This window comes from Macrobrachium nipponense, chromosome 1 (genome assembly GCF_015104395.2).
Source record: "Macrobrachium nipponense isolate FS-2020 chromosome 1, ASM1510439v2, whole genome shotgun sequence".
Classification (NCBI taxonomy): domain Eukaryota; kingdom Metazoa; phylum Arthropoda; class Malacostraca; order Decapoda; family Palaemonidae; genus Macrobrachium; species Macrobrachium nipponense.
This window is the reverse complement of record NC_087200.1, coordinates 102,982,368-102,999,867: the sequence shown is the minus strand read 5'-3', so window position 1 is coordinate 102,999,867 and position 17,500 is coordinate 102,982,368.

The following is a 17,500-nucleotide window of genomic DNA, read 5'->3' as shown; positions in this document are numbered from 1 at the left end:
GCGATCAGTATAGTGCCTAACATGATCATTATTATTGGTATAGTATAACGGTCATCGGAAAAAAAAGGTTCATCATCGCCACTATCTTCGAGCGGCGGGACTGTAGGCGGGATTCGAACTGGCTTATGGCTTCCATGTAGGTGTCGGTGAAACACCTTTATCGACGAGTTGTAGACACGCCGACTAAGTATCATGAAGAAATCTGAAAGAATCCTGCAGGAACCGTCAAACAGCTGGGATCCCTGTAGAACGAGCGAATTGTTGTCTCCGTTGCACATAGTAGAAATCTTGCATCTGATGCAGAAGACCGCTGTCGTCATCGCCGTCGATATTACTTGGTATGGATCGGGGAATTCTCTAGTTACAATGAGTCGGTAAATCCTCGTGAGCTAATTCTAGTTCGCAACCTGACAGGCCAATACGTCGAAGAGTAAATATCCTACTTTCGCACACATATCTATCATAAACTAACACATCCTAGTTCATAGTCAACTGCCGAGGACTGGAATTCCTCACCTAATATATACATAACCTCTACCCTCATCCAAACCACTACTGTCCCCTGGAAAGCACTAGGAAATGGCCTAAGTATATAACTGTGAAATGGTTTTTTATCACTAACTGGTATGTCAACAAGTAACCCCTTATCAGATGACTGTACCTTTAAAACCCCAAAGTATCTATAAAGTAATTCCCCCGTAAAAATTATATTTGATCCCCATTCATATGCTGCGTCTTTTAAGGTAGACTCCAAAGTGCCCAACGGCAACATTTCCCTTGAAATTTTCCCTTGTAGACCTGCTATAATTGCTTCCACTTGACTTTTGATCTCATTCAACAAAGATTCTGTTTCTTTTTCAATATTCAACAGTGTAGTGTGTATAGTGAAAAATGTTATGGTGACGTCTAGGTCTTCCCGGATCCCTTTTACTGTCACGTGTAATATGTTACTTGATTTCCTCAACTCATTAAATCCATTTTCTAATTTCTCATTTCTCCCTCTTAGAGAATTCAGAGCTTTCCCATGTTCGGCGAGTTCCGCCTCTAATATTCCAACCTTCACCAAACTCGCTATTGCCACTCCTGCTATGGCTGCAATAGCCTTAACCCCCGCCACCAACAACTGCACTGCCCTATTCTGTCTTCTAGGCGGGCCCCTCCACACAACTGGTTTTGTCTCCGGGACCCAAGTGAGTGTTTCCCCAATATTGCCTTGGACCCTGTTTGCAGTTATTTTGATTTCCCTTAAAAGACATCCCAGTGATGCAGACAAGTTTCTTGTAGTCTCAAGTTCGTCTAACGTGTTTATCAGTCCTTCGACTCTGCTTCGCGATCCTTCGAGTTCTAATCTGGCTGAACCCAAACTTTCGAACTTGATGCTCAACGTAACTTTATCAGATGATAACCGTACTAAGTGGTCTTCTTCAATTAGCACTCCGGGACCCAGGGCGCCTCTAATCCCAGGGCGACGATTAAACAATATTTCAGCATCTGACAGAACGAGAAAGAAAAGAAAAGGAAAGCTGTCAGTTGTTTAATCTTCTCAGACGACGTTAAGAAAAGAAAAAAAACATATATAATTCAACATCTTTCCCAAAACGGAATGTGTACCGTTACAGAATCTGCTAGCGCAGCAACCCTATCGACCAGAAAAGACCAGGAAAAAAAATCCCCTTACATGACACGTTCTCGTGAAATGCAATAATCAGCATCTCCGAAAACAGTGCAAATCCCCGAGTAATCAATTCCAAAGGGAAGATTCGCAACCGGACTCCTTACAGCAACCTTAGCAAAAAAGAAACCCACCTATGAACACGTCAGGTGCTTCGCATTGCAGCATATTCAGACTCGCGACGCTAGAAACTCGTGACTCTCAAAAAAAAAATGTTTAGTACTGAACTTCGTAAGCACACTCCACAGAACCATCTCATTATATATAAATCATCATCTTAATAATAACACCACTCAGGTGATATAAATAATTCCTCTATTTAATTACTGACCCCACGCCAAAAAGACCATCCCGTTTCTCAGCTAAAGCAAACATTTGCCGAAAAATATTAACCCGGAAATCTTACGCCAAAACGCCGCAGATTTACATATAATAAGAGAAAAAAACATTAGAAGGAAATAAAGGAGAAGGAAAAAATATGTGAAGCCATTCTGTCATCAAATCACAAAAACAGATAACAAGAAAAAAAAGGAAAAAGGAATGCAATTGCGCGATCATATATTAATTGCCACAACCAATTCTTTTCAATTTCGAGATATGTGTTAGCCTCGACTGACCTGTTCGTTCATTTAAAACTACAAACCTATTTCCAATTTTCTCTTCAATGACTTTAAAAGGGACCTTCAAACTTCGGGCCTAGTTTGTAATTTAACTCATTTCTCACGTTAAGTTTTAAAAATACCTTATCACCGACATTGATCTTGGGATCAGATGATTTACTAATAGTCTTCTGAACCATATCTCTGGTTGTGGATTCGAGATTACATGCGTGTCTCTCTCTCGCTGTGGATATCAGCACTTCAACCGTATCCTCCCCCTTGTGAGGCGTAGTTAGCAAATCAAATGTGCCTCGCGCTGGATAACCAAACAAAGCTTCAAATGGAGACATTTTAATTGAATCGCTAACCATGGTGTTAATGCTATATCAAACAACGCTAATATATCTGTCCCAATTTCTATCATTACCACCTACCGTTTTTCTGAGCACTTCGAGCACTTTCCTGTTTGCTCGTTCGCACAACCCATTAGCCTCGGGTCTGTATGGAATAATTGTTACTTTCTGTATCCCCATGACTTCAGCTAAACACTCCCAAGGTTTTGTTCACCAATTCCCTCCCATTGTCAGTTAATAGAACTTCGGGTGAACCATATCTGCAAACGATATATGGAATAATTGTTACTTTCTGTATCCCCATGACTTCAGCTAAACACTCCCAAGGTTTTGTTCACCAATTCCCTGCCATTGTCAGTTAATAGAACTTCGGGTGAACCATATCTGCAAACGATACCAATGAAAAACGCTATTGCTACTTCTTCGGCCGTTTTATGCTTAAGTGGGAAAATTTCTACTATCCTTGTAAGTTCATCTATTATCACTAGCAAGTACTTGTTCGCATATCTAGACTCACAGAAATTCCCTAAGACATCCATATGTATTCTCTGAAAAGGCCTACTCGGTATAGGATACGATCCTAATTTGCATGACGTTGTCCTAGCAAGCTTACATGCGTTGCACACCGCACAATTCCTTACGAAATTTTCCACATCTTTACCAATATTTTTCCAAATGTATTTAGCACGAACCTCATCATATGCTTTTTCTATTCCCAAGTGAGGACTACCGAACCTGCAATGAACTATATCTAAAACCACTGGAATTAGGACTTTCGGAATTACGATCTGTGTCGTATCTCCTTTATTTTCACTGGTTCTCAACTTATATTTAATTTTCCTAACCAATAGATTACCTTCTAACTCCAAACCCGAAAAAGGCAAGCTATAATGTTTTCTGAATAATTCCCCTCTCAGAAACGCTTTCGCATCTGCTAAAATCTCGTCTTCCTCTTGCCTTAGCTCTATGAGAGGTATATACCATTGTATGGTTTTGCTAGTGACCTGCGCGACTTGGAAACCTTCCGCGTCATGAAAACTCCTGCTGAGAGCATCAGCAACAACATTAAATTTGCCCTCTATATATTTGAGCTTTGCATCAAAATCTCTGATAGTTAAAAACCATCGAGCTCTTTTGGGAGACAAATCGGGTTTATTAAAAAGATCGAGTAATGGTTTGTGGTCTGTAAGAACTACTTTATTCCCCATCAGTAAATTTTTCAAAATGAACTAAAGCTCGACACTATTGCAAAGGCTTCCTTATCTATGGTGGCCATGGACTTCTCGTTGCTGCCTTTTGTCCTGAACTTCCTGCTATAAAAAGCTATAGGATGAAATTTCCCATCAAACTTTTGCATAAGGCAAGCACCTATACCTTCCTGGCTTGCATCAGTCACTAATGTAAAAGGTTCCTTAAAATCTGGAAACTTCAAAACCAGGGGATTCATTAGCACGTCTTTAAGCTTTTGAAAACTCTCCACCTGGGGTTCCTTCCATTGAAATTGAACGTCTTCCCGCAACACATCAGTTAGGGGAGCTGCTATGTTAGAAAACCCTTTTACGAACCTCCTGAAGAAACCGGTGATACCCAGGAATGACTTAATCTCTTTCTTTGATCTGGGGGTGCGAAAATTTGCTATTGCTTTGACTTTATCGTCATTTACTCTAACCCCTTCCTTAGATATGATGTGACCTAGATATGTGATCTGCTTTTTCAAAAACGAGCACTTGGCTAGCTTGATTTTCAACCCTGCTAATCTAAGCCTCCTAAGTACTTCTGTAAGCACTTCCAGGTGTTGCACAATCGTGTCCATTGCAATCAGGATGTCATCCATATACACAAAAACATTTTTGCCCAATAACCCGTGCAAAAACTGTGTTCATCAACCTGGTAAAAGTCATAACGGACTGCCCGATAAACCGAAAGGCATTCGCGTAAATTCATAGTGTCCCTTGGGCACTGAAAAGGTGGTATATTCCTTGCTACTCTCGCTGAGAGGGACCTGTAAGAAACCTTGCGCCAAATCAATTGAGCTATAAATATTATGTCCCCCAATTTCGACAAAAAGATCTGGTATGCACACTACTGGGTAGCGATCAGGGATCGTTTTCTCATTTAAACGTCTAAAATCGACGCATACACGGACCGAACCGTCTTCCTTAGGTACCGCTAACAAGGGAAAGTTGTAAGGAGACACACTGGGTCTAATGATTCCTTCTTCTTCCCATCTATTAACCTCTTTCTCTACCTGTTCTCGGATTTTGAAAGGTATGCGATATGCAGGAATATAAATAGGTTTTGAGTTGCTCTCCAAATTTACCTTATGCTCTAACACATTAGTCAACCCCAATTTATCACCTTGCAAGGCTAGCCATATCCCCAATTCTGCCAAGAGCCCGCTTATCGCTTCAACGTGTTCGCTATAATCCGCATTAGCCAAATGTTCATTTCCTTAATTGTATTTCTGCCTCCGAAAACTCAGGTTTCCCCTCTACGATAGCCACAGAACCACTATCACAATTCCAATCTTGGAAATCCACTATATATGTGTTTTTCTGGTATCTCCTAGCTGTATCATTACAGTTTAATAACTCTACCCACGTAACCCCATTCTTGGATACACTGTTCACCGATACCATGCTAACAACTCCTCTGAGCTTTTCGCTGTTTTCAATAACACACACATCTATGGGTTTTCTCATTTCCTTCAATTTAAATTTTACCATAATCTTTGAACCTGGTAGTAACATAATATCTTCAAATAAAACACCTCTATATTTGTGGTCAGTTTCTCCCCTTGCCACTGCCCCATACAAATTACCACCCTCAGTATCATCCCCAGCATTGTTAGTATCAGAAATAACATCCGTATTAGTATCATCACCACCATTGTTATCATTGTTACCACTATGAACTCTGATAGAACCCCCGTAATCATCTCCCATCTCACCAACGTGTGTTTTAAACATCCTTTCCCCATAACACTCCCCGTATCACCACCATTAATACCACCAAGCACCTCTCCTCTTTCAATAACCTCCATGTCCTCCATTCTATTCACGTCCTCATATGGTATGAGATAACCCATTTTTCCTATTGTTATCCCATTAGCACCCGCATGGATTGAAATCTTGTGTCTTCTACAAGCAGGATGACCCAACAAGATTTTATTACCTAACGCAATTCCTTTTATTACCAAAAAAGGTTCTGTTAACACTCTGTCACCGAGAGCAAACTGTATTTGAACACAACCCAGGGTGTTTAATCTATGGGCTTGCAAATCACACACCGTCTCCGTTGAGGGCTGCAAAGGGTAATTGGAGAACATGGATTGATACAAATTATAGTACATTAGATTTATTGATGCCCCGGTGTCTATAAAAACCGGGATATCCACATCCCCTACTGTTCCATAGACTATAGGCTTGGGCTCTGGGGCGTCCCCCACGAGACTACAATGGCATTTACCAATCACCTGTACCCCTTTTGTTGATCGGGCTTCCAAAAATTTCGCCGATCCCTTTGCCCTGCCTGGGAAGTTCTCACATTATAATTACCAGAACCTTGAGGTGTAGGCCTCGCATCTCTCTGTATCTGAGACGGAAAAGACTGCCAATAATCATCAGTACTTTTACACATTCCACAATATTTAACCCTACACAATTTCTTTGGATGTCCTTGTTTACTGCAGTTGAAACAACGCAACTGCTGTTGCTTTTGATCGATCGATCTTTTGTTATATTCAACTTTTGCACACAGACGATGAGGAGAAAGTTCCGTGTCTCTCTGTACTCTATCCCGCGGGCCTGTCCCGTTAAAAATTGTGCTATCTACAGTGGGACATTTAGACGTGTGTTTATCTATTTGGGTATAAAGTAATTCTTCGTCATCAAAGCTATCCACTATTGCATCGGGTACCTCGTGTAAGAGCAGGGAAAAATAGATCAGTTTATGAACATTATTTAGAGGGAGATTATCCCCTGTACCCATTTATATGTTTTTTTTTCAATTTTCCTACCCAATCTGCACTGAGTCAAACAGCTTTTGAACTATGTTCTACAAGGCTATTAGTGCCTTTCCGTAGTTTATGAAGACCTCGAAGGTCTCTCACCATATCTCCATGCTCCTTTGAGCCATATGCTGTTTTCAAAAATGCTTGCATGTCTGTCCAGGTACGACATTTTGTAAATTGGAAACTCCTTGACCTATGACTGAGGTCTCCCTTATTGAAATCTAGCAAAGCTTTCGCCTCTCTGAATGCCTCTACATCGTCTACTATATTCTTTCCCGCTAAATAGTTATTAACTCCTTCTATGAAGATATTTACAGGCTGTGACAATACGCCATCCACGATCCCTTCGAATGGGCTGACCCCAGCAGTAATGTTTGTCACGTGATGTAGTAGCGTCGTAGGTTTACTATCCGCCATTTTATCCTTTTTCCCAAGGCTGTTTTTTTTTGCTAAGCTTCCCCGATCTCAATAACATCAAAGTATTTATATACACTAAACCCAATCAAGAAAAATCAACACAAATTTTCCCCCAATAATGGATAACAAAAGGTAAGCGTGCCCCGTCCCCAATCACAAAATCAACCCCACGAAAATGACAATAAAAAAATAATAATAAGGAGGGGATAGGAAAAGAAAAAGAATGCAAGATGTTTCCCAGCCAACTCACCTCTCTCTCTCTCTTTCTGGCGTGACTCGCCGCAAAAATCCCACTCAGGTAAGTTCGCCACACACAAATACAAGGAACAAGAACAAAAGGGTAAAGAAAATCCACAAAATATAAAAAGAAAAAAAAATAAGAAAGAAAAAAAAACTCGAAAATACACTTACGTCTTCATATGACCGTGAACCGAATTCATATACACCGCAAATATGCGCGAACTGCGAAACACTTTGATATGTAGAAAATTAAACTTTTCCTCCTCCCGTTTTTTGAAACACCTTTATTCCGTAATCTCAAGAAATCGAAACTGACTTGGCTTGGGAGAGGAAGTCTGAGGAACAGCTTCTCTCTGTTGAATCAGCAGTAAGGACCCCGAGTTGCCTGTGACATGATTAATAACCCCTTTTCCTACCAAAAAAAAGGATGAAACCTCCTATTTCTAACTGGTCACCAGTCTCTTCGGAGCGTATCTACAGCTTGAAAAATATATAAAAAGTCTTTACCGCTGCTACCAGTTTCCCCCTCCTCATCCCCTAAACTACACAAACTGGGAACTCTTACCTGTTGCCAACGGTGCCCTGTCTGTAAGATGTCACGAGGCTTATTGAGACTGCGTAAATATAGAAAAATACTATTTATTTCCGAAAGCAATTGGTTATAACAAAGAACAAAATGATTAACAAGTCATAATGGCATAAACACCCAAATCTACCCATAAAGAAACCAGTAAGATAACATTCTACCCTCCTGTAAGGTTACACTCCCAAACCCAAAAGTGTCTTAATGTCTCGTATTAGTCAGGTTAGAGAACCCCTTTTCTAATCAACCATGGAATTGGACCCATTTGTAATAAAGATAATAGGTATAGAGACATCCCCCACATCACTCTTTTCAAAGTATTTACGTAAAGAGAGTATTTTCACACTTCTCTCTCTTTTTCAAAAGGTAACAGTTTTTCTAAGTTTTTTATAGAATGTGTTCTACCTTTTTGATGGACGTTTTCTCCCGACACTCGGAGCAACCACTTGATCTATTCTCGTTCGTCTCAAAGAATGCGTCTTCCACAAGTACCCTGAACTAGTAGGCCTGTAATACACGTACAAACAAATGTACATGCCTCACAAACGGGGGAACGATCTCTGAGTCAAGTTGCTTGTTCAGCAAATACCTTTTTCTCCAAGTGAACTTACAGTGCACCACCTCTTGTCTCTAAGCGAGGAGAGCTATGTGACTTTACTATCATATATGACACTTTAAACATATTATTAGCCATTCCCCCTCTTTTCACCTCCTAGATATATATATATACATAGAGAGAGAGAGAGAGAGAGAGAGAGAGAGAGAGAGAGAGAGAGAGAGAGAGAGAGAGAGAGAGAGAGAGAGAGAGGGGTTCTATTAGAGGATGTTATATTAAATCCAGGTATGATAACTACGGTGAAAGTCAGGGTAAAAAGAGGTGAAGATATCCAAACAAGTGTGTATAATTGATGGTAGCAAAAAGCTAAAAGGTGTCCTTTTTATGGTGTCTGTAAACTGTCAAACACAGGCATCACGTGGGTGGCATTATTGAACTGTAATTACACAGTGAGAAAGTATCACAAGAATAGTTATGTGGTAGACCTCCAAGATTGAAATGATCATAGTGGTTCAGTGGTTGTTGTAGAGGAGGAAAGTGAGTTTTCTGAAGCAGAAATATAAAATAAGGAGGCAAATTTTTATGAATCACTTCGCTGATGCAGACAACAAAGAGCATATAGGAGATTTAAGCGAAGTTTTGCCTGAATTTGGGGATACAGTTGCTTTGAAAGTGAATAAGTTAGGGCTACCTAAGGTGTTAGAGCACAAGGTGAATCTTGAAGAGAGGACCTAACCAATTTTTGTGAATTTATGGCATCCGTTATTGCCCAAAGGGTATTATGAGTTTACTCAGATGCCTTTTGGTTTGTCAGGTAGTCCTGTGACTTTTATGAGGTTAGTAAATACAGTGTTGCACAGGTTATTAGGGAAGTCAGCATTTGTATACATGGACAATATATTGATTGCCATAGATTCCATGGAGAAACATTTAGAAGAACTTAGGGAATTTCTTGGGGGAATTAGGTCAGCTGGTTTGAAAACTGACTTTGCAAAATGTGACTTCTTAAAGAAGCAGACTGCATATTTAGTTCATGTCATATCTAAAGAGGGAGTTGAAGTAAGTGACGATAAATTCAATATACATATATCATATTATAAATATATATATATATATATATATATATATATATATATATATATATATATATATAATACATATATATATTATATATATATATATATATATATATATTATATATATATATATATATAATATATATATATATACATATATTGAAGAAAATATAAATTTTCAGTTATTTGTTTAGACTTTTAACATTTTTTCTAATATTTTTTTTAGTAACGTTAACTTAACTTTTTCTCTAAACATTTTTGTGACAAATGTTAAATAAATTGCTTTTGTGAATGTAAATTTGTATAGAAATCACGGGGTGTTTAAAGTGACACCACCTCCTTCCCGAATCCTTGTTGGAGAAACTTTGACTGCCTGAAAATTACTCCACTCAGTAGGAAACCGGGTGTTTATGTTTTTCTTCGCGGCAAGAAGGGCCGAAGGTTGGCAGTTCGGCTCACAGCTCCATCATAGTTTGCAGCACAGCTCACAGCTCCTTCATAGTCTGAAGGACTGGAAACTCAGTATTCTGTGGAACTTTCACTCGCAATGGAGCACTAATTAACCCTCATCTGCTACAGTAGCCTCAAGCCATCGACACCAACGACAGACGTCGCATACCATCAACTGATGTCTTGTACTACCAGTTTTAAGGATGGAAATTTCTTGAGGTATGTCACTTTCATTAGACACCGTGATTTCGTGGCTTTAAGATTTTTCCCAAGATTCCTTAAATAAACTGTTCCTTGCATTCAGCCTTTTTAAATAATAAAGCTTGCTAATTCATCGTAATCCTTAAACGAAAGCAGTTCTTTTCATTTTGTTCCCGTATAGGTTCGTTGGTTTATAGTATGTGATCCAGCTTTCGTAAACTTATCTTTGAATTAATATAGTATAGGCCTGTTGCCACACTTTATATTTCATATTCATATTTAGCGGATTTCATTGCTATAAAGGTTTCTCTTAATTTTATAAGAAGAGTTCTTGCCATATTCACTTGTACGGAATTTCAATTATTACGACGGGACTTGTGAGTGGGACGGAATTGGGGAGGATTGGGAGATCTGGTGTCATCGGTCTTCTTCTACTTGATAGAATCCAGTCCAGACAACCAACAAGCAGTTACTGTTCACCTATTCAGTCATTTCTAATAAATAAGTTTGGATTTTAGTTGCTCTATTCATTCTCCTCCCTAGGATTTCTGTTTATGGAACCCCTGGGGGGACTGAGTGCGAAACTGCTTGTTGTTGGTTGGCCTTGGTTTGGTGGTTGCTGTAGCTTGATATTTGCATTTTATATTTTTGTCGTGTTTGATATTTACTTGGGGAAAATTTTTCTCATATATTTGGAAATTTTTTGAAATTTTTTGATATTGCTATCATTAACCATGTCTGATCTTAAACTGTTAGTTAACTCCCAGAAATATATCCGTAAGGCTGTCACTGAAAATTACAATAAGAGGGATAGTTTTCCCGCTTTATCACAAACTGTTCGATATGCGAAAAAAGCAGTATTGGTGGACTTGTTAGCTCAACTAGGTGATTATGATTCTAAAATTCAAGCACTTAAGTGGGGTGAGAATGAGGATGAATTTGTACTTGCAAAGGATATTGAATTGAGTCATGATTATTTGACTAAAATTCGTGAGTGTATAGCTTTGTTAGAAGATGTACCTTCTATTAGTCAGTCCTCGCTTGATTCGGCTCGTAGTCTCCTTAAACGTCCAACAGCCCCTCTTCCCACATTTACCAGTCGTGATGGTGAAGACTTAAATAAATTCTTTCTTCAGTTCGAGGAAACTATTAACAAGTTCTCGTACCCAGATTACGATAAATTTCTGTTGTTAAAGCAGCAAGTTAGTAGGAGAGCTTCAATCTTGATTAATTCCCTTGAAGCTGATAAGCAAGGATACACTCATGCTAAAGAATTACTGACGAGTGCTTTGGCTTCCCCAGGAAAACAGAAGTTCAATATTATTAAGCAGTTATCAGAAATGAAGTTAACTTATGAAGATGATCCGTTTGAATACATCTCTAAGATTAAGTATATTACTGAAGGTATTAAGAAATTGAAAATTGAATTTGATTTTTTCCTTCAATATTTTTTCTGGTCAGGCCTGAATGAGTCTTTTCGAAATATTTTGATTCAAATAACTAATCATTCGAAACCAACTTTAATGGAAATTACTGATAACTTTTTTGAAGCGAGCGAGCGATATTTTTCACAGAAACATTTTAAAGAACGTAAGAAAAAATCTGATTCGCCTGCACTGAATTCGGCCAGTTCTCGAGAATGTACAACTAGGCTTGCTGTGAAAGTAGATTATTCTAAAGAAAAGGTCATCAAAACCTTGTTCCCTTTGCATAGTTGTAGACAGGGATATTTCACACCCAGTTTACCGGTGTCCAGTATTTAAGACTCACAAGAGAAAATTGATAAGTTTGGTTAGTTTATCCGGCTACATTAAATGTGGGAACCTTAATCATACTTCAGATAATTGTAAATTTAAATTCAACTCCCGGTGTAGTAACTGTAAAGGGTGGCATATGTCTTACCTTTGTGTTGGGAATCCACGTAAGAAAGAAAGCACAGCTGATAAATCCAAGGTAGATTCTGGTTTGGATAAATCAAAAGATAATTCCAAATTGAACAGTGCTAGTAGCAATTTGATAACTCTGACAGAAGCTTTGCAGGGGTATACCGATGGTGAATCGATATTGCCTACATTTACATGTAAAATCGGTGGCAAAAGAGTGAGAGGATTGAAGGATGGTGGTTGCCAGTCAAACTTTATAACTGAAAGTTTGGCATCCCAACTTGATCTGAAAGTCATTAAGGATAACTTTTCTATCACTATAAACGGTATTAATGTACCCAAGACATATAAGAGTAAATTAGTAGAATTTAATGTAAAGTTTGGTGATGAGTTGAAAACTATTAAGGCTTTGTGTATCCCTACAATTAATATTGTGTTAAAACTTCCAAATTTGAGAAAAGTTGTTGATGGTTTTCTCATGCAGGGATATAAATTAGCAGAGGAATCTTTAAAGAATTGCCAGGATGAAATCAGTGATATAGAGTTCATTTTAGGGTGTAAATCTTCGTATTGTACGTATACCAGATTCAGAAGTACTCTTTGTTGAAAGGAAAAGTTCTTATATTCTCACTCCTTTGGGAATCATATTGAAGGGAGATATTAATCAGCTATTGCATGACTTGGAGGATTTGCCAGTTAATTCAAATTCATATTCAATAATGGACCCTGGGAATTACTTTCCTATAAAAAATACCTCTTGTCTGACATCCACAGATAATTGCATTGAAGTTATAGATTGTTGTAATGCTAATTTTTTCAGTCTTCAATGATAAAGGTGATCTTGTTGATGCAGAGTTGCAAAGAGCTACAAATGACATTTTAGAGAGTCAATGTTCATATTACACAAATCATGATAATCAGATCTATGATGATGAGACTTCTGAGATAAATGATGATTTAGTAAAATTTGCTCTAGACAATACAGTGCGTGACGAAAGAGGAAGACTCAAAATGCCTCTTCTTTGGAATCCTAAAGTTAGTCATTTGCTGGGTAGAAATCGTAAGTTAGCAACACTGATTCTAAGGGCTAATTTAAACAAACTTTTAAAGAATGAAGAAAATTTAAAATTAATGAATGACACTTTCCAAGAACAAGCTGCTGCTGGTATCATTGAAAAAATTAATGACCTTGATGACTTTATAGAGACTCATCCTGAGCATAGCTTCTTGCCACATATGCCAATATTCAAACCAGATAGAGAGACTACAAAATGTAGAATAGTGTTTCTAGAGAGAGAGGCTTCATCCTTTCAGACCCACTGGTTTTGCTATGACACATCCCAGGCTCCTCCCCCAGACAGTCGTAAGCGAGCACAAACCACGCCCATCGGGGCGGAGCAACCAGAGACGTGCGAGTTGACAAAAATCAAACCGCCATATTTGAAGTTGACAGGACAATGGCAACACCTGTTACACCTCACCATTACTACTTCCCTAATTATTGTTACGAGGGACAACGACTTAATCAACCAATGAAAATGTCCAAAAAAGTCCTAGTATCAGCAGATGTGCATAATCTTAGCGAAACTAGCGATGATGACAATATTCCACCGGCACAACCCAAAAAGAGGAGAGGTCCCAAAACGGAAGAAACCAGCCAGGAACCTTCCAATAGTGAAATTCTTCAATTGTTATTATTACAGAATCAAACATTATTGAAACTAGTGGAGAAAGGGTAAGGTTTAATATTCTGTTTTTATATAAAAACGTCTTGGATAGAAGCGGATATAGACTGATGACGTCACAAGCATGGCAGTAGAAGGTAAACAATGAGCCGGAACGGACCGTGCAGTAGTTATAATCATAAAAGTTGAGATTAGATAAATTTCGAGACCGAAGTACATTATCATATAATCCTAAACTATGTGTAAAGTGAGCCTAAATATTATAAGGACTAGATACTTATATGACAAAGGTAATTAATGTTGTAAGGTGAGGTGTGTTAACTAGTTTTGCCTTTATGTTCCAAAGAGCCAAGTAGCCTAACTAGCCTAACTTTTTCTAACTTTGAGTTTAACATACTACGTCAATCTAGGCTACCTATTAGCCGCTCCCTTCCGCCTATCCCACCGAGATCCTATCGTCGACATTTAACTGGAGGGGTTCCTGTCAAAGGCGGTATAATTGCGCCTACCTCAGCTAATGGGTAGAATTTTATATCACACTCGTTTCCTTTCGATATAATGGTTTACCCCTTACCATGAGGAACTGCGTCTTAAGAATTTCTGACAGGTCGGCTATATAAATAATATAAGATGATTACTGTAGAGGCTATATAAATTTAAGTATGGGATATTAGTGAGAGGATGCCGATTGACCTGAATTAACTGATGAAGGCCATTTGAGCCTAGAACCCGATTGCCTGGCTTCAGCCTTCTAGGTCTGCTGCTGTCCAACCTGATTTGTAAATTCATGAGCCATATTATAGACATCAGTTAAACTTTTATTATCAAATTTAAGTCTAGGTTTTCACTCCTATTGCAAGAAGTGGGTTCAACTGCAAAAAGGAATGACAATACTCCTCCTCCTAAGCGCCCTCGCCGTAAAGTAGATTTACCTGAGAATGCAAATGAAGAATTATTTACAACTTATAATGAAGATAGTAGTGACTATGAAGAATTTAACCCGCTTACCTTTCAAACAAACCTTTATTCCATACTTATATATCTAACAATTTTAATTGCTGTGCCCTCCATTCATAGAGATGGAAAAATACAATTAAATGACTCCAAAATTGTATTAAACATTTAAGTGAAGAGACAAAAACTCTCATGATCAGTTCTTTGTTTGTAATCATAATAAAAGAACTTGCAGACCTTTTCAAATTGATAAATTTGCCAAAGTTGAACTTTTGGCCAAGTGGCAGGTTGTTTAATGAAGATTTCAAGAAGAAATTTCACTTTGATATTGAAAACATTAAAATGGCTATATCTTCTTTTCAAGGGCATGCAGCTCTGGTGCAATTAGCTTACCCCTCTAAGATTAACGATATTGATTTCATTACTAAAGTGATAATTGGGCCTTTCAGGAAACACATTGATCTAATTAAAAGTTTAATCCGCTCATTCAGAAGTAGATCTTTACCCAGGAACCTCAATTTAGACACCAGAGATGCTATTATTAAAGCTGAAACTAATGATATATGGGTCTTATCAGATGATCAAAGGAAAAGCTATTGCTTCGTGCTTTCGAGGCGGTCCTCTCCCTAGAGGAGGGGACATTATCTCTAGAGGTGGAAGGTTCAACTTTGCAAGCATCAGGGCTACCCAGAGGGAAATTTAATTTTTGTTTACAGAGGATTCAGGGGAAGCTTTGGGTTCAGGAATAGGTTCAATCCTACAGGCGAGGTATCAAGAGAGGTGGCTGAAGAGGGGGAGGGAGTACAGGGGGACAGACAGCAATTAATTCAGACGTCAAAGATAAGAAACAAAACTAATATGCTTTAATTCTTAATACCATCGAGCCCTGCTCGGACCAAGAGGAAAATAACCTGGAGCTACACAGTAAAGATAAAGATTTGGCAAATGTACCCACTAACAATTCAATGATATTGGAAGAGTTAAATTTCCCTACAGAAGCCTCTAGCTCCAAGGGAAACCTCTCACGCCCCCTCCAGTAAGTGGGATAGGTAGGTCATGACAAATAAATTAAAAAACAAAAATTGGCAAAAACTCCCAAATTCTTCTTTGCATGCAACTTAATCCAGTAGGGTGTGAGACTCCCATTTACCAATAAAAATAAGGCTCAAAAGACTTTGAAAAGATTAGGGGTGTTGATAGATATTATTCTTCTAGCAAAGATAATAATACTAGAGAGAGAATGTACAGATTACTAGACCTAGGGGTAAGAGAACAAATTAACAGAAATTCTTTTACTACTCTAACCACATATTTTACAAGCTTAAACCCGATGGGAGCATTCGCCTAATCTTTGATATGAAATGCCTTAACTACTATTGATCAAGAAACCTTCTTCTCTATGCTGAAACCTAAAACTATATTCCCTTATTTGCATTTAAACAACTGGGCATGTAGACTTAATTTAAAGACGCTTATGCACGTCTCTCTTCATTCAAGTGCTCAAAGATTCTTAACGTTCAAATTAGGAGAGCGTAAATTCAATGGACGGTTGTTCCTTCGGTTAAAGCAGCTCCCTACATCATTTCCAAACTAAGACACAGTAGTTAAATACATTAGGAATATAATATACTCTCTTTAACTACTTAGATGATACTCATATTGGCAGATGACTTTCACAAATGCAGGCTCACATCTAAATAGTCCATTGAAGTGCTCACGAAGCTGGGTTGGCAAATATCTATTAAAATTGCTGTTATTCATCCAGTGCAAAAGATGAGTTCCTGGAGTTCTTATAACCTGGAGAAGAAAACAATGAGACCAATGCAGAAAAAACATTGATAAATGTATCAGGCTTGCCATACAGTATCCAACTTGAACAGATCTGACCTCAAATTATATAAAAGATTGATAGGATCACTTAACTTCAGTTCCTACTACACCTTTTATGGTAGATACCATCTTAAATTCCTTCACAGATTTCATAGATATTTCGCTAAAGGATATAGAATCATTCCTCCTTTCAAATCCTTTCTAGAAGAATGGAAACAGACTAACATGTATAGTGATATAAACATTCCTAATAAATCAAGTATATCTAGAATTATTCACAGATGCATCCAACTTTGGCTGGGGTGGATCATTAGTAGGAGAACATGGCATACTCTCAACTAATAATGCATGGCTACAAAATGAGAATACTCTACACATTAACATTAGAGAACTACTTGCATGCATTTACTGTATAAAACACTTCAGAGACAACTTAGAAACAAAAGTTAGTACTAATTCACATAGATTCACAAGTAACAAACTGTTGGGTCAAAAAACATGGGTAGCATTAGGAACAAATCGGCCCAGGAGGCCATCAGTGTTGCTAAACATCAAAGGAAAATACAACATAGACATTCAAACTAAATGGATTAAAGGGAAAAAACAATGTGATGGCTGATTCCCTATCGAGAGACTTTGGTTCCATACATCCAGAAGCCACTCTTGACGATAATCTATTCAATTTAATTTGCACAGATATGAATTTCTTTCCTGAAATAGACCTTTTCACCAATGGCTTTAATTCTAAACGTAAAAGATTTTGTTCTTCCGTACCCAACACTAAAGCAATCAGTAATAATGCTCTTCACATTAGCTGGGAAGGTTCTTCTCCTCTTTATGCTTTTCCCCCAGGCTTCTTACTGCATAAAGTTGCTTTTAAGATATATAACGAATGTAATAACAACATGCTCTTCTGCACTACTTCCCAGGAAACGGAACCATGGATTCCCCTAGTAAAGACAGTCTCCAAGGAATACTGGAAGTACAAA